Here is a 14,703-nt window from a genome sequence, read left to right as displayed (position 1 = left end):
AGGCATAAATATTTATAAATGCGAAATATTCAGTGCGTAGGAACCGTGAAGCAAGTGACTGACTCCATGTTATCGCTAGAAAGGTGCTGAATTTGATTTTACAAAACACTCTCGAGACATTGTTAAAGCAACTGTAAGGTGTTAGGTCAACTAAAAATAATTTTGCTCTACATAAATATGAAGTGTTTTGTTGTTTCAAAAATTGCTAAGCAGGGATGAACTAGGTGTCGACCGAAGTGACTCATATTTAATAACACTTCAAAATGCAAATGCTTGGAGATACCTATGTACAAGTTTAATAAATATCATAATGTGACTTTCTTTCTCTGACTATTCTCATTTATAAAGAAATGGTCGAAATGTCTTCTATATAAATCCATCGTTGAAATTTGCCAGGGGTACTTTAAGGCTGAGTGAAATAGTAAAAGACTAAGTTCTAACGTGCTGAGATTGAGATAACTTGCCCTTTGGTAGCACCTATTTTCCAACAAAGTTGGTTGCGGAATGTTGGATATCTAACAATACAGCTTCATTCCATTTTACGTTAACATTAATCTCGGTATTAGGAAATCATCACATGATGGAGAAATAAGGGCCAATGGTGTGCAATCGATTAGTTGGTAAATCCTGAGACTTCAAGCGAAGGATTGTCTGGTGGTTGTATACCATGATCATGCGACCAATAATCACATATGGCGCGGTGGCTTTGTCATCGCAGTCTTCGGTAGCTAAACATACACTCCAAATGACAACAGAAGGGTGTGACAGAGGTAAGGTAATCTTATACCAGCGATTGTAGGAATTGAGTGGTTGAATACCATTGGCTGTCCTCCAAAGCGACAGCATTACCAAAAGGAGAAACTTTACCAAGAAGTTCAAGGTTACCCTAAGCATTAAGGTTGAATAGAATGGATTCACTCTCGAGATATTCAAGTAGTACATGGACGACTCGAAAACGTCGGATGAAATTGGTCGAGGAATCGCAGGACCACGAATCAAAGTTTCCATACTTATTACAAGTTTCCCGAATATTTTTCAAGCAGAAGTCTTTGTCATTAGTCGGTGCGTAGAAATTGACCTCCAACGCAACTATCACAAATAACGTTTAGTTATACTTAAGGACAGGTACTTAAAGCAATCTCTGTCTATGAGATCATATCGCTACTGGTACACTAGTGTAGGGAACGGTTGAATAGTCTAGCGGAACTTAACCAAGTGCACCTCTTCTGGGTGCTCGGTCACAAAGGTATAGCATCCACTAACATAATAGAACCTGAACCCTTCATCGCGGTGGGTCCTCTTTCCATAAAGGAGCTGCTCCGTAAGGAAGAAGGAGAAGGCAGAGATAGGTATTGACAGCAACTCTTATAACACACTAGGGCTACCGATCGCATTCGACTCTGGCCACTGTAAGCTGAAGAAGCACTTTTATAACATAGGTCAAGCTTCTTCTGAAAATTTCTGGTTCTGCGACAGAGAGCATGAAACTCCAGAACACCTGCTTATTGACAAGCATAGCAGTCTGCAGACGCAGGGAACATCTATAGAGGTCACATCGTCTCATTAGCACTTAGCAGTATATTCGAATATTGGGTCTAGATGGGCCGCTGTGACTTAGGAGAGGGTACAATAGATCTAAGGTCGCGGTGCAATCCTCATCTAAGATAAATATATAGATCTTATCTTAAAGCACGAATAAAAACGTCGCTTGGTAAGTCCTGAATCTCCCACAGGAACGTTTTTCGACTTTAGTGTTGAAAATAACATTTCAACGTTTCATTCGGTCTAATGCAATACGTTTCATCTGAATATTATCTAAATGAAGGGCATTTCTTTTAATTATCGGCTATATTTGTAGTTTGTTACTTACTCCGACTCTTGTTCTTTGCAATCCTCAATACATATGTATATTTTATAAAACTAGAAAATATTACAATAAAGTTCACTTACAAGTAAGTAAGAAAAGTAACTAAAACTCGATTATATTATTATATATTATTGATTATAAACGTTGTGTTCGACCTCGACGATAAGCTAGTTTTCCAAGACTAAAACTGAGCCTATGCAGACTATGAGCTTATAAGGTTTTACGAGGTGCAATATTGTAATATACTGACAAGATAGAGAGATATTAAAGCCATTTGTAAACAATTAATCCTAGGCATAAACCAAATTATTTTTTTCTTTTCAACAAAGAAGTACTTGATTGGAGTTAACATTAGATATATACCGAATAAACATTTATATGTATATGAATATAGTTTTCGAAGTGTGAATTAGTTGCTTTGCAAAGCACTTCATATTAGTATTTTTCAAGTTGCCACTTATCTAACATGTGAGTTCATCGCGTGTTGAAGCCACATCAAAGGCCAAAAGTGCTGTGATCAGCGACAAATGATCGCGCAATTGTGACAATAACTAAAAAACATCGTAAAACAGAATAAATTGCCTTACTAACAATAAGAGCTGGATAGCGTTGTTGTTGTTACATTGTTATCACCAATCAGCGGGTTAACGGGTTACAAGGCGACACGTGATCATGCTTTGCTTTTATGCGGCGTCTTTTATGCGTCAAGTGCCTGCCAATCGCACGCTAAGCACGATGAGAAAACGAATTAAAGAACTCAATATTAATGAACTCTGAATGGAAGTGTAGAGGTATTTGTTCTAGTCCGGTTAATTATATTTTTAGAAAGTTTCTGAGTTGTTTTGATTTTGTTAGAATAAATTTACTCTCCCTCTTCCATTTATATAGTGCTTGTAGTAAAGTTCAAAACACTCATTAATAGGCACAACTGGGCATGATCACTTTTCGGTTGAATAATATCGGGTATGTGACCTGACCTGCCAAATAAAAATTCGACTTTTATGTATTTATAGGGTGGCTTTAATTAAGTGAGGCTTTAGACTAAGTTTCATTATAAATTCTCCAGCTCAATGACTTATCATTCGGTTAAATTAAGTTAAGTAGTGTTGAAGAGACCGGCTCATAGTGTCAAATTCCAAATATACTCGTACATATAGTCTTAAATATAGTGGTAAGAATGTAACATTTATCTTTAGTGACATTTTTGAGCAGAATAATAGAATATAGATAAATTTATTTATATTGTCTCTTCCATAATCATTTTGCTGAAAATCCAGGATCAAATTCGAAATTGTTGTGCAAATATTTTTGGATAATTTAGTTGGGCAGACAGTTTATGTTCAAAAAGAAGATGTTTAAATATTCACGAGTTGTCTAAAAGATAGACAGAGAGAGAGTTGAAAGTGAGCTTCCAAAATAGATGAAATTACAAAAGAGCCCTGAACTTTGTTACAATTGCTAGTCTATTGAAACTCAGTAATTCTTCAATGAAAAACGAACTCTTAATTAAAAAAAAAAAGAAAAATAATCAAGAAACTTGAATATTTAGTTAGTTCAAAACTACAAAATGTATTAAAAGTCAGAATTTTTTGTCGGTGCTCTTCTAAACGAATTCACATAGTATTAAGGGCACTTAAAGAAAAGATTTAAAACGAAATTTAGCTTGTTTGGACTGTTTGTCACGAAAAATGTGCCTTTAAATTGAAGCACTGTTTGAATTATAAAATCGATTATTTTTATACCCTAAAAAGGGTATATTAAGTTTGCCAGGATGTTTGTAAAAGTCAAAAGGAAACGTCAAGAAACATGTAAAGTATATACCATATGTTTGTGTATAAATGATCAGCGTGACGAGACGAGTTGATTTAGCCATGCCCGTCAGTTCATGCGACCAAGAAACTGCTCATTTGTCGGACTGAAGATACTCGTATATAGCCATGCAAACGGAACGATCGATACCAAGTCCTTATAAGAAAGACTTTTTCCTTTTTTAAGATATCTACACGAAATTCGGCATGGATTATTGTCTAAGGTAATGGTGGGATCTCCCAACAAACTATTCAGATCGGAAAGCTAGAGAATATTTCTGCCATACCAACCGATCGATCAAAATTAAGTTATTTTATGAAATGTTTTGTATTTGTGAAGGATATATACATATATAGCTTTGGTGCGATCGAACCTTTTTTTTTAATTAAAAATCAAAAAAAAAAATTAATTATATTAATTAATCCGACCGAAAATTAAAAATTTAATTAAATAAAAAAATTGAATTTAATTAAATAAAAAAAATTAAATTTCTTAATAACAATTTTAATTAATAAAAAAAATTATTATTTTTTTATTATAAATTTATTTTTTTTTTAATTTTTTTTTTTATACAGACAGACGGACATTTCGACTCAGTTAGATATTGTATTTTTGTTTAATCAATTTAAGCAATGCCGTGTTTGAAGATTAATTTTTTAATCAAATTAATTTAATTTTTTTAATTTAATAAAAAAATTAATTTCTTAATTTTTTTTTTAATATTTTATAACAATTTCTTTTTTTTTTTCATAGATATACTTTTTTAATTTTTTTCATTGATATATTTTTTTATTATTCTCGCTATTCTCAGAAATTAATATTTAACATGCGAGCATTCCACATTTGTTTACATTTAACTACAATTAATTAATTCAATTTCATTTGCATTTTATGGTGACTTTAATTAAGTGATTTCAGCGGCAAAAGCGAAGTTGGAGAAAACTTAAAAAACTTAAAAGAGTAGGAATATAAATGAATTTGCATATGCTTAACATTAGCATATTGGAAGATATGCGAAACAATCAATAATGCAATATAGTGTGAAAGTAAAAAAAAATTAAAAAAAAATTTTCTTGTAACATTTTTTTTCTTTGACAAAATATTTGTCGATCTTTAATTGCTAATAATTTAAATTTTTTCTTGAATTGCACTAGATGAGATATAATATTTAAAAATATATGTAAGTGTTTACCTTTTTTGTTGTTTTTTTTTGCTCCTTTATAATTTCAACTGTTTTCTATGCTTTATTTAAATACACATATGTATGGAATATGTGTTTGTCAAATTCTCAGTTATCCCTTTTTAATCAGCACTAAATTGTTTTTTGTTTTATTTTTTATTTATTTCGAATTCGCATCTATTCATAATATAATTCACAAGCTTGAGTTATATTATGCTCAATATTTCGATCAAATTCACTCTTTCGAAGTTATTGCTGCGGCACACAATTCAATTATAAACATCAATAATTATTTTATTTACGAAAAATTGTCCGCTTTGGTTGCGTTGGAGTCACGTCGCGCAGCATTTCACACTAGCTAACCGCCCAGTGTTGTTACAGTTTGCAATCTGACCGAAGCGTGCAGCGTACACCGCGTTTCAAGCGTGCTATCGAGATTCGGCCTATACTTTGTGAGCAAAAAAAATCGAAAATTAACAATAATGCAATAGCCAGCAGCACCAAAAGCACAGCGCAGTTAACTTGCGGTAGCGTCGAAGGTTCAGATTCGACTACCTAGTCGATCGTTTCAGCTGAGATCTGACCAAAGCGGAGAGCTCATTGTTTTCATTGGCGTTCGATTGCTTGTCTACAAGCGGCTTGTTGTTATTGCTTTTACAGGCACACAAACATACACAGATTTGCGCATGTTGTTGTTTCTTGCGGCGTGGCCGGTTCATCTTTGCCTTCCTCCGCTCGGCTGTGATGAGCATTATGAATGTCAGCTAAGCGAAAAGGTTCCTCTGCGCATTTGGGCAGCGCAAACATGCTGTCTTGCTAGTCATTAGTACGATGTTGTTGCTGTACGCGATAGCCCTGCTTAGTCTGCTTATGTTGCCGCAATTGTTGTTGTATTCATACACACATTTGCATAATATTTATGTTCTTCTCTTGCTGTTGTTGTTTGCTGCTTCTCTCTCGTGCGGTCACTCTCCTACATTGCTGATGATGATCATTGGCGGCGCTCGTCGAACGCGCGGATCTTCAAGCTTAATCGGCACCCATTTAGTTGGTCGTGTGCTTTTTGCCATTTATTTTATTTCACTTGTTTGTTTTCATGCTTTTTTTCGCCGTTCGTTCTTGCACTTGACCACTTTCTTGGCGTGGCGCGATGTCACTGCTGACGACACGACTGTGCTGAAATCAATTTGCATGAGTGAGGCGGTAGGGCCGGCGATAGAGCCGGTAGGAAATTGAATGTTTCATAAATTGAATTAAATTATGAATTTATTATACTGATTTCATATGATAATTACATATATTAGATTCGTGATTATGATATATAATCATTTGAAGTGAAATAACCGGACACACAGCGTAGCAATTTTTTGTCTGGCTATGGGAGCTGCCCACATATGGGGGTGTGGCAAAAAGTGTGTTTAAAATGTATTCTTAGAGTCAGAAGCTGTAACTCAGGGCTATATTTCTATTCTTATTTTCTATTACAAATTTCACGGTATATATGTATAGTATACATGATACATATATAAAATAATTTATGATTTTAGAAATAAACTCTTCTACTATATATTTATTTTTCTTGTTTCGTTCTGATATCTCTCTAAAAATCAAGGAGAACTGATGTTAAAAGTCATTCACAGGTCAGAAATTTTAATCGAATGTGGAGGTTATCGCCGACATGTCTACTTAGCAGACATTTTTTTAGACGAATTATAGATGTTTTAGAATCGCTGGATCGTGCTGGGTGCCTGGTAAAATCGCTTGCGTTCCTTATATCGGTTGTATTCGTTTGCACTAGTGCTGGATCTCTGGGCTTCACGTGAGTTTAGCAGGCGCTGGTCAACTTCAACTCAGTGCGACTGCAAGATCCTCCTGCCCTAAATCAAAATAAAGCACCTTTTTTAAAGAGGTCGCTGAGGTACTCGCAATTTTGAGGTACCTTAATGTTAAATAATATTTTAGACGAACTTTTTCGATGTTCAAAACAAAAAATTAACTACAAAAGGTGGTCTTAGATTTTTTAATGAAATAATAAACTACTTCTAATGCCATAAATTTTATTTGAATTCTCTATTAACTTTCGTTTTCATGCAGCTGTGGGTCTTTAGAAAATATTACTAAGGAGTACTAAGTAATAAAACAATTGCAAGTTTTGTTTGAATTTGAAATCGATAAATAAATAATTAACAGGTGCATTTATTTTAAACGGTTTTAGAAGCTTTCACAAAAGCATTATTGTCGATTTCTTACAAAACTTTAACCGCTGAAAATTTTTAATAGAGCTATTTAAAAAAAAGCGAGATGAAATAGGTGCCGTTAGCGTTACTAATGAGATTCAAACTGTAATAATAACGATAACTGATATTGTGCATAACGGAATGTGCAACCATAAAATTATTAACGGGCTCTCAATAATATACAAGTGCTACAGAGTGTACTTTTTTTATTTAGCTTTTTATTTTGCATGTTGTAACCCTTTATGTCATGGTTTTACTCTAGTATAAATTAAGATATCCCAATGAAAATGAGTACACGGGTCTACAGTATTTCTGATAACAAAAAAAAAAAACGATTTTTTTACATTTATATAATACATTTAATCATTTACCCGGATTTATTTTTTTAAAATCATTTAAACTTGGCTTGAAAACCGAATCGATAAAATTTCTTTTCCTAGAATGGTATAATCGCTTTTTGTGTTCGTTTCTAGTTGGAGCTCTATGTATATGGTAAGTCACTTAGTGCGCGTTTGGTAAGTTTTAAATTATGATGCGAAAAGTTTGTCTGGTGATTTTTAACAATGACAAACAAATTTAGCAACAAGTTTACTGGAAATATTGTCGCAGAAATGTTTCTGAGGGTCTACTTTATCATGGCATCAAAAATTTGAGTGTTCCAGAGAATTCAATGAAGGTCCTAAATTCATCCATACACATCTGTTAATGAGGATAATATCGAAAAAGTACAAAAATAGTCGTGCTTGAAAATGTCGTGTTGGCATCAGAAAGCCAGAAGCGGATCTCAACATCTTTTATAGTAAACGTTTTGGGTATAAAACATGCCAATGCTTCACTCGTTCCACAAGATATTAATCTTTTGCATAAATTTCAGTCTGCAGTCTACTAGAGGTTGCAAAGGAGCTGCTTGATAACCTAGCTCAGGAGCCTACATTCTTCAAACCTATAATTATTGGTGACGAGAGGTGGGTTAATCAATATGACGTCGAACCTGTCCAACAATCTAGCGAAAGGCGCTACAAAAATAAACCGAAACCAAAAAAAAAAAAAAAAAAAAAAATTCGCTGACCCATTGAACATCCTAATCGAGGCTTATAAGAAGTGTATGAAATATGGGTTAAGCATTGGCATGCTTATGTGGGTCCAAAGGGGCCTATTTTCAAGGAAATAATAAGAATTTGTATTAAGTGAAAGCTGTAGTTTTTCGGCAGTCCGAGTAAAATTTGATCTGATGCATGTAGGGAACCACAAATGCAAATAGTGGCGTGGGCAAAACCTCTAACTGTTGCCAATATTATATATCTGTTAATCTGTAAATATTTTCGAAAATCATTTCTCATTTAAGAAAGAAAATTGTTTTGAAATTTAATGGTAAATAATTAACGTTTATTAAAAAATTTCGTAAATGCATTTCCTCTTTCAAATCACTCCTTCAGCCAACTGCTGTCAGCGGCGTACATTTATACCCATACACACATACAAACGCGCATAGATGATCTGCATGTAGACACATTTATAAAACGGGAAACTTGTAGCACCACTTAATAAAACATTCAACTTCCCAACGAATGAGCGGCGCAGGGGCAAACTGCAGCGGAGGCGTTTGCATTTTGGCGCACTGTGCGAAAGGGTGCTCCTGCATGCGCTGCTGCACGGCAGCAGGCAGCAACATTTGCCCCTTGACATTTCTACGCTAAATGCCAGCTAAATGGTGCAACAAAAAAGCCAACAACAACAACACTTGATAACAGGTGGATGCTGCACGCGCATTTAAGCACACCCACACACTCAAACACACAGCGGCAACCTTGCCAATGTGGTGGTAATAGCTGCTCACCTTCTTGACGCTTTGTTGCGGTGCTTTAACCGAATTGTTTTTTGCTTTGTGCATAATTTGAAAAAGTGGCGTCGTAATTGCGACTTAATTACCGCAAAAAAGGGTAAATCATCTCAATTAAATTGCGCCGAATGAGCGTGTGTAGTTGGTGTGTATGGCTGAGGCAGAGAGTTTGTGTGTGTGTGTGTGAGTGAGTTTTTATGTATGTATGTGTGTGAATGCCAGCGATTACCACAATTTGAGCGCTGCGAGCGGCGCGCAAAAAATCTACAACTGCAACAACAACAAAAGCGCAGATTAACTACACCACACACACATACACGCGCACTAACACACATGCATACATTACAGTAACTAATGGCAAAAGCAACTTCATTCATATAATAAATACATTTTGCGTTTTGTTGCTGGGATTTGTTTATGATTTTTGTTTTGCGCTTTTATTTCATTTTGTGTTGCTCTGCTAACGGTTAGAGTTTTAACAGTAAAAGTTTCGCATTAAATGCAAAAATATTGTGCAACATTTTACAACATTGCGGGCGGCTATAAGCGTAGCACGTAGGGGGGTATGATGCTCGTGGGGCGGGGAGTGGCACGCCCGACTTCGCCTTGCTGTTAGTCACAGCTGCGTTTGTGCGCACCGCCCGCCGTTCCGCCGAAATTTGGGGTTGCATAAGTTTTTGGCATTACGGTCGTGCTGTGCGTGTTCTTGTTGTTGGCATTTACTTTTGCGGATTGTCGGCAATAGTGGCAATAGCTGTCGCGGTTTTGCCAAACAGCACTTTCTTTTCATTTAACTACAGATTCTGTTGCTACAAGTGCTATCAACATGAGTTTCAACGGAGTTTGCTCCACTTGATGCCGCAAGTAATGCAACTGTTGCTGTTGTTGTTGCTATTTTAGATGATGTGGTTAAGCGCTGGTTAAATCATGTTCGTATTTAGAGAACGAAATGCGAGTGATTTTATTGGCCTTTGAGGAAATTCTATGTGACCGAAAATTGCTTCTGCAATGGAACTATAGTTATAGGGGTAGGTATTTTGGTTAGTCTAGCTAAATAACGGTGATCAAATAGCTCTTAAAAATTGATTATGAATTTAGTAGGAGTAAAATTTTGGTTTAATGAAGCGATAAGGCTAAAGGTGACGTATTAACTCATACATTTAGACCCGGGTGGAGAGTTTTCGAAACAAAAACATAAAAATCATAGCATGAAACGCATTGCAAACGAGAGATAAAATAAAAAATTGACAGAAAAAATAATTTACGAGCGATTTGAAGTCTGGAAGAGAAACAGGACTGGTTAAATTGCTAAGCGACAAAGACACTTTATGCCGATTTCCGGCACAACTACGGGTTCCATAGAAAAAAATCATATAGCAAAGTTGTAGGTAATAAAAAGGTCTAAAATGAATTAATTGTAAATACACCTCTTGAACATAATTTCAAAATTTATGTGGAAATTTCTTCTTATACAAAATTTTTTTCTCTTCTCGACCTCAAGTCAGACTTTTGTTATTTTAGCTTTCTTTTCCAATGCGTTACAGTCTGCTATGAATTTCTTAAAATTCAAATGTTTTTGTACTAGTTTAATACGAAAATCAGTTTTCATTTATAATTAACATTTTTGCCAAGTTTCGTAAAATATTAGGCATTTTCTCATTCTTGCCCTCCTTTAAATCTCAAGATACACTCAGCTAATGTCGACAGGTTTCTTTTATATCCCCAAGCATGACCAGATCAAAATGGTATTACGTTTTGATGTCACTTGTTAAAAAAAAAAACAAAAATCGCGAACCGCACCAAAAAATCGCAGCGATTTGAAATTTTATTGTTATTATTGTTATTTTTATCCATTAGACAGCCTGTTGAGTATAAAGACCAAATTCATAAGCTTGATATAAAAGCTAAAATTGTTGCTATTAAAATCAGTTTTCGAAACTGAGGTTATTTTATTAAATTTGAAAGAAGGTATGGACTTGAAAGTGAACCCTTCAATATTTAAATCTATACCAACTGATCAAATTTTACTCGGACCGCTTTTTTTTTCAAATTTCGCGCTTACTTGAAATCGATATAATTCTTCGCCAGACTGGTACAACCATTTGTTATGCACGTGTGAAGTTTAAAATCCACATGTCAATTAGTGTGTGTTTCACAGTCGCAAGTTTTTTCAGTCATTTTTACAATTAAAAAGATGGTTGAAAATGTTGAAGAGGTGTCTTGGGGAGTCTACGAGTATTTTAGTACGAACGGAAGCATTTATGTAAGTGATAGACAGCATTCAGAGAAGATCGTAAAGTTATCGAAAACTTTTCTCATAGGAGGCGCCTACAGATGGATGTTGATCAGCTAATGACATCGAAAAAGTAAATGGAACAGTGCTCGAAATCATCGTGTTGGCACCAGAGAGATGTCAAATGAATTGGATATGAAACATGTTAATGAACTCGTATCGAACTATCAAGCGACCTGAACCATACAAATCGATGAGTTGAGATCGCTAATAAATGCTTGACAACCTAGCTAGCTAGGAGCCTAAGTTTATCAAACGCATCAATACTGGTGACTAGCCGTGGGTTTATGAATATGACTTCAAACTGTCCAACAATTTAATGAAAACCGCTGCAAAAATGTAACCGGAAAAAGTAAAACTCGCTGAAGGCACTGAAAGTCATCTCAGCTAAGGCTCATAATAAGTGTATGGAAAATTAGATTAAGCGTTGGAATGCTTGTAGTGGTTCAGGAGTTTGTTGTGAAGGAGATAATAAAGATTTGTGTTAAAGGACGTGAAATTGTATTTTTTTTGCCCATACGGGCCAAATTTGGTATTTGGTAGAAATTTAGTATTATGATGGCTACGAAATTCTTTGGTCATAACTTCACAAAGGCCCGGTTACCTTTAAGTTTGTTAATCGTTACGTTACTGGGAAGGTTCAAATGAACCTTAGGGTTCATTGTAATATCAAGTTCGATAAGGAATGCCTATCAATCTTATAAACAACCAATTGAGTAAACAAATATAATCAGTTCATTAGTTTACATTATTTAAGAATTAGAGGAAGGGGAAAAATCGACCGACCGCACAGTTTAAATATTGGATTTTACTTATATTGAGGGTCCAAGTACTTTTCAATTTTGTAATGAGTATCATACTCTACGCTTTCAGTGTTTTTTGTCTCCTCAAATTTTGTCTTCCATTTTCTAAAAATTTTAGTTGGTAATAATAATAGTTGAGTATATTGTTTTGCATATCCTGTTATTGTTTTGGCAATATAATCGAGAAAACAAAGCCTTTGGCCCCCATCATTAGGACTTCATCTGCACTACTCTCTTTACATATTCTCCGCAAAGGTGTTTCAAAGACTCTGCACGTATTAGCATAATCAACGTTAAAGGTTTTTTATTAAAATGGCTTTTTATTAAATTTCCAAAATTACACCAACTGAGCAATTAAGCTAAACTTTCGCCTAAGAGTAAGAAAGTAAACTCAATTTTCCAAATTGATTTGCATTTCCTGCAAGTAAGGCCACAAAATCCTTACCGCGTCGCTGCTGCTGCAATCCGCTTTTGCATAGGAAATTATAACCGCATGTTGCTTGTTGCAAATTCGTACAAACTTCTGTGCGTCAACAACATGGTGTATCGGCAATTGGGGAAGTCGAAAAAAGATTAAGAAGGACGAGTGCAACAAAGAAGCAAACGACGAAATGGAACAAGTAAGCGGAACAACTTTGAAGCAGCGCATTAGAGCGAAACTTTGTGAGGGGCGTAAGGGACGCATTATTTGTATGCATTTATCGTGAGCAGTATATTTATTGTTGTATATTTGAAGTTCAACTCCAAAAACACGCAGACAGATAATGTTTGTTGGCACTGAGTTTGGCAAATTTTATGCGAAACATTTTATAATTAGTGGCTGCCACGGGATAAAGTGGAAACAAATGAAAGGAGTGCGAGTTAAGGGGAGCAGCTTTGTGTTGGTAAGGGTAATACTATAAATATTATATATACATATGATTTATATGCCAATATTTAATAAATATAAGAAAATTTTGCATTATCAATATTTGTTGAAAGGAATAAATATGTTTCTCTGAAAGTTATAACGGAAGCAAATTAAAAAAAAAAAAATGCACATCCTCTCTGCAACTAATACGGGTTTTCTCAGTAAAAAAAGTAATGTCACATACATTTTCATTCTCATGAAATTTGTTTTGTAATGCAAGTTTTAAAATAGAAATGCAAACTGCTTTGAATCATTGAGTAAACATTCTTTAAATCGATTTTATTTTTGAATTTGTCGCAAGCGAGTGAAATTTCACATTGTTGCGCAAATATGCAGTTCGTCACTTCTGAGCAGATTGCTTCCTTAGACATGAAAAAATTTGTAAATATATACATTAGGGTGTGTCATTCTGAGTCAACCTTTTTTTCAACTGAAAAACAGGCTAAAAACTTTCGAAAATGTGAAAAAGAAAGTCACTCAAAAGATGAGCTCTTAATATTAATATTAAGAGGTGCCTATTTCAAATTTTCTGTTTTCCATATAAATTACATGGAAAAAAAATCATTTTTTTGTGGTGGTTATTGTGCGGAGGTTATTATATGTGCACGCGATGGCTGCTAGTAGGGATGGTAAACTCGATTCCGATTCTACTGGAAAATCGAGTTTTCTCGTAAAATAATCGATTTTTCGAATGTCAGGAATCGATTCTTAATCGTAATTATACATATATTTCGTCACCTAAAATGCAAAACGAGGTATCATCAAACAAAAATTTCAAATCGTTGTCGGACATAATAACCAATAAATAACCATTTTATAATCCATTTTATAATCCGAACTCAAATTTTATTGAATATGAGTGTATGATAACCAAAATATAACCATTTTATAATCCAAACTCAAATTTTATTCAATACGAGTGGTTTTTATTATAACGTTTCTCCTTCGTCTGTAAACTTATGAGCAGTGATGTTACGTTATTTTGCATTTTAGGTGACTATATGTATGTATGTGCATATAAGCTTTTTCTAAACAATTGAGCGCCGAAAATGCAAGGTTTTCTTCTTCGAAAATTGTCTTAGCTATTCATAACCTATAACTATTCGACGTACGTTTCTTCAATTGTGCATAAATAATATATTATAATATTATAGTTTTATTTTTCACAACATATTGAACTGAACATCTTGGATTGTTTGACAGAACGTATGAGCAACTGCAAGAAATAATTATGTATTGCTATATATGTACATAGTATGTATAACACAAAATATTTATATCATGACATAAAATAACACCAGCAATAAATTTATGTCATGAGAGAAATAACTGCTGCTATATAGAAGTAGTTGAAACTTCATGCCTAAAGGTATGCTTCAGAATTTGATAAATCGCTGCAACTCTAGCGTACACATTCTCATACACAGGTAATACTCATTTAAGCAAAATGTCAGTATTAATGAACTCTGCTTTGGATTGCATTTAATTGAAAACTATGTGCATACATACATATGTGCATATGGATATGTGTTTATTAATATTATATTATACATAGTATTGTAAATCGCATAATATAGAACAACATATACAACGACTACGTGTAAATGATCAGATTGAAGTTTTTTATTTTGTCAAATTTTTTAAAAGAATTTAATTGAATTCATACAATCTTTTCAAATGCCAATTATTTGCTGGCAATTGCTTTTTAAAAAGTTGGCAGCCCTTTAAAATTTTTTTTTTATTGTTAAAAAGTTTGTAATTATT

General features: G+C 34.3%; 1 protein-coding gene and 1 pseudogene across 4 annotated transcripts in view; both read right to left on the bottom strand.

The window, feature by feature from the left end:
* The window catches only part of LOC126760820 (uncharacterized), a 163,857-nt pseudogene that overhangs the window by 96,717 nt on the left and 52,437 nt on the right, over positions 1-14,703 (bottom strand).
* Positions 1-14,703, bottom strand: part of LOC126751187 (sodium-coupled monocarboxylate transporter 1) — a 153,144-nt gene that overhangs the window by 136,953 nt on the left and 1,488 nt on the right. For 2 of the 4 annotated variants that reach the window (XM_050461232.1, XM_050461236.1), the window contains exon 1: positions 4,869-5,420. The exons of the other annotated variants lie outside the window; for them this stretch is intronic. The gene's annotated coding sequence lies outside the window, so the exon portion shown is untranslated. Of the gene's footprint in view, positions 1-4,868; positions 5,421-14,703 lie in introns of those variants that run through there. 4 annotated transcript variants of the gene reach the window in all.

The sequence above is a fragment of the Bactrocera neohumeralis genome, chromosome 2 (assembly GCF_024586455.1).
Source record: "Bactrocera neohumeralis isolate Rockhampton chromosome 2, APGP_CSIRO_Bneo_wtdbg2-racon-allhic-juicebox.fasta_v2, whole genome shotgun sequence".
NCBI classification, from domain to species: domain Eukaryota; kingdom Metazoa; phylum Arthropoda; class Insecta; order Diptera; family Tephritidae; genus Bactrocera; species Bactrocera neohumeralis.
The sequence above is the reverse complement of the archived record's forward strand: the minus strand, read 5'-3'. Positions and strand labels throughout refer to the sequence as shown.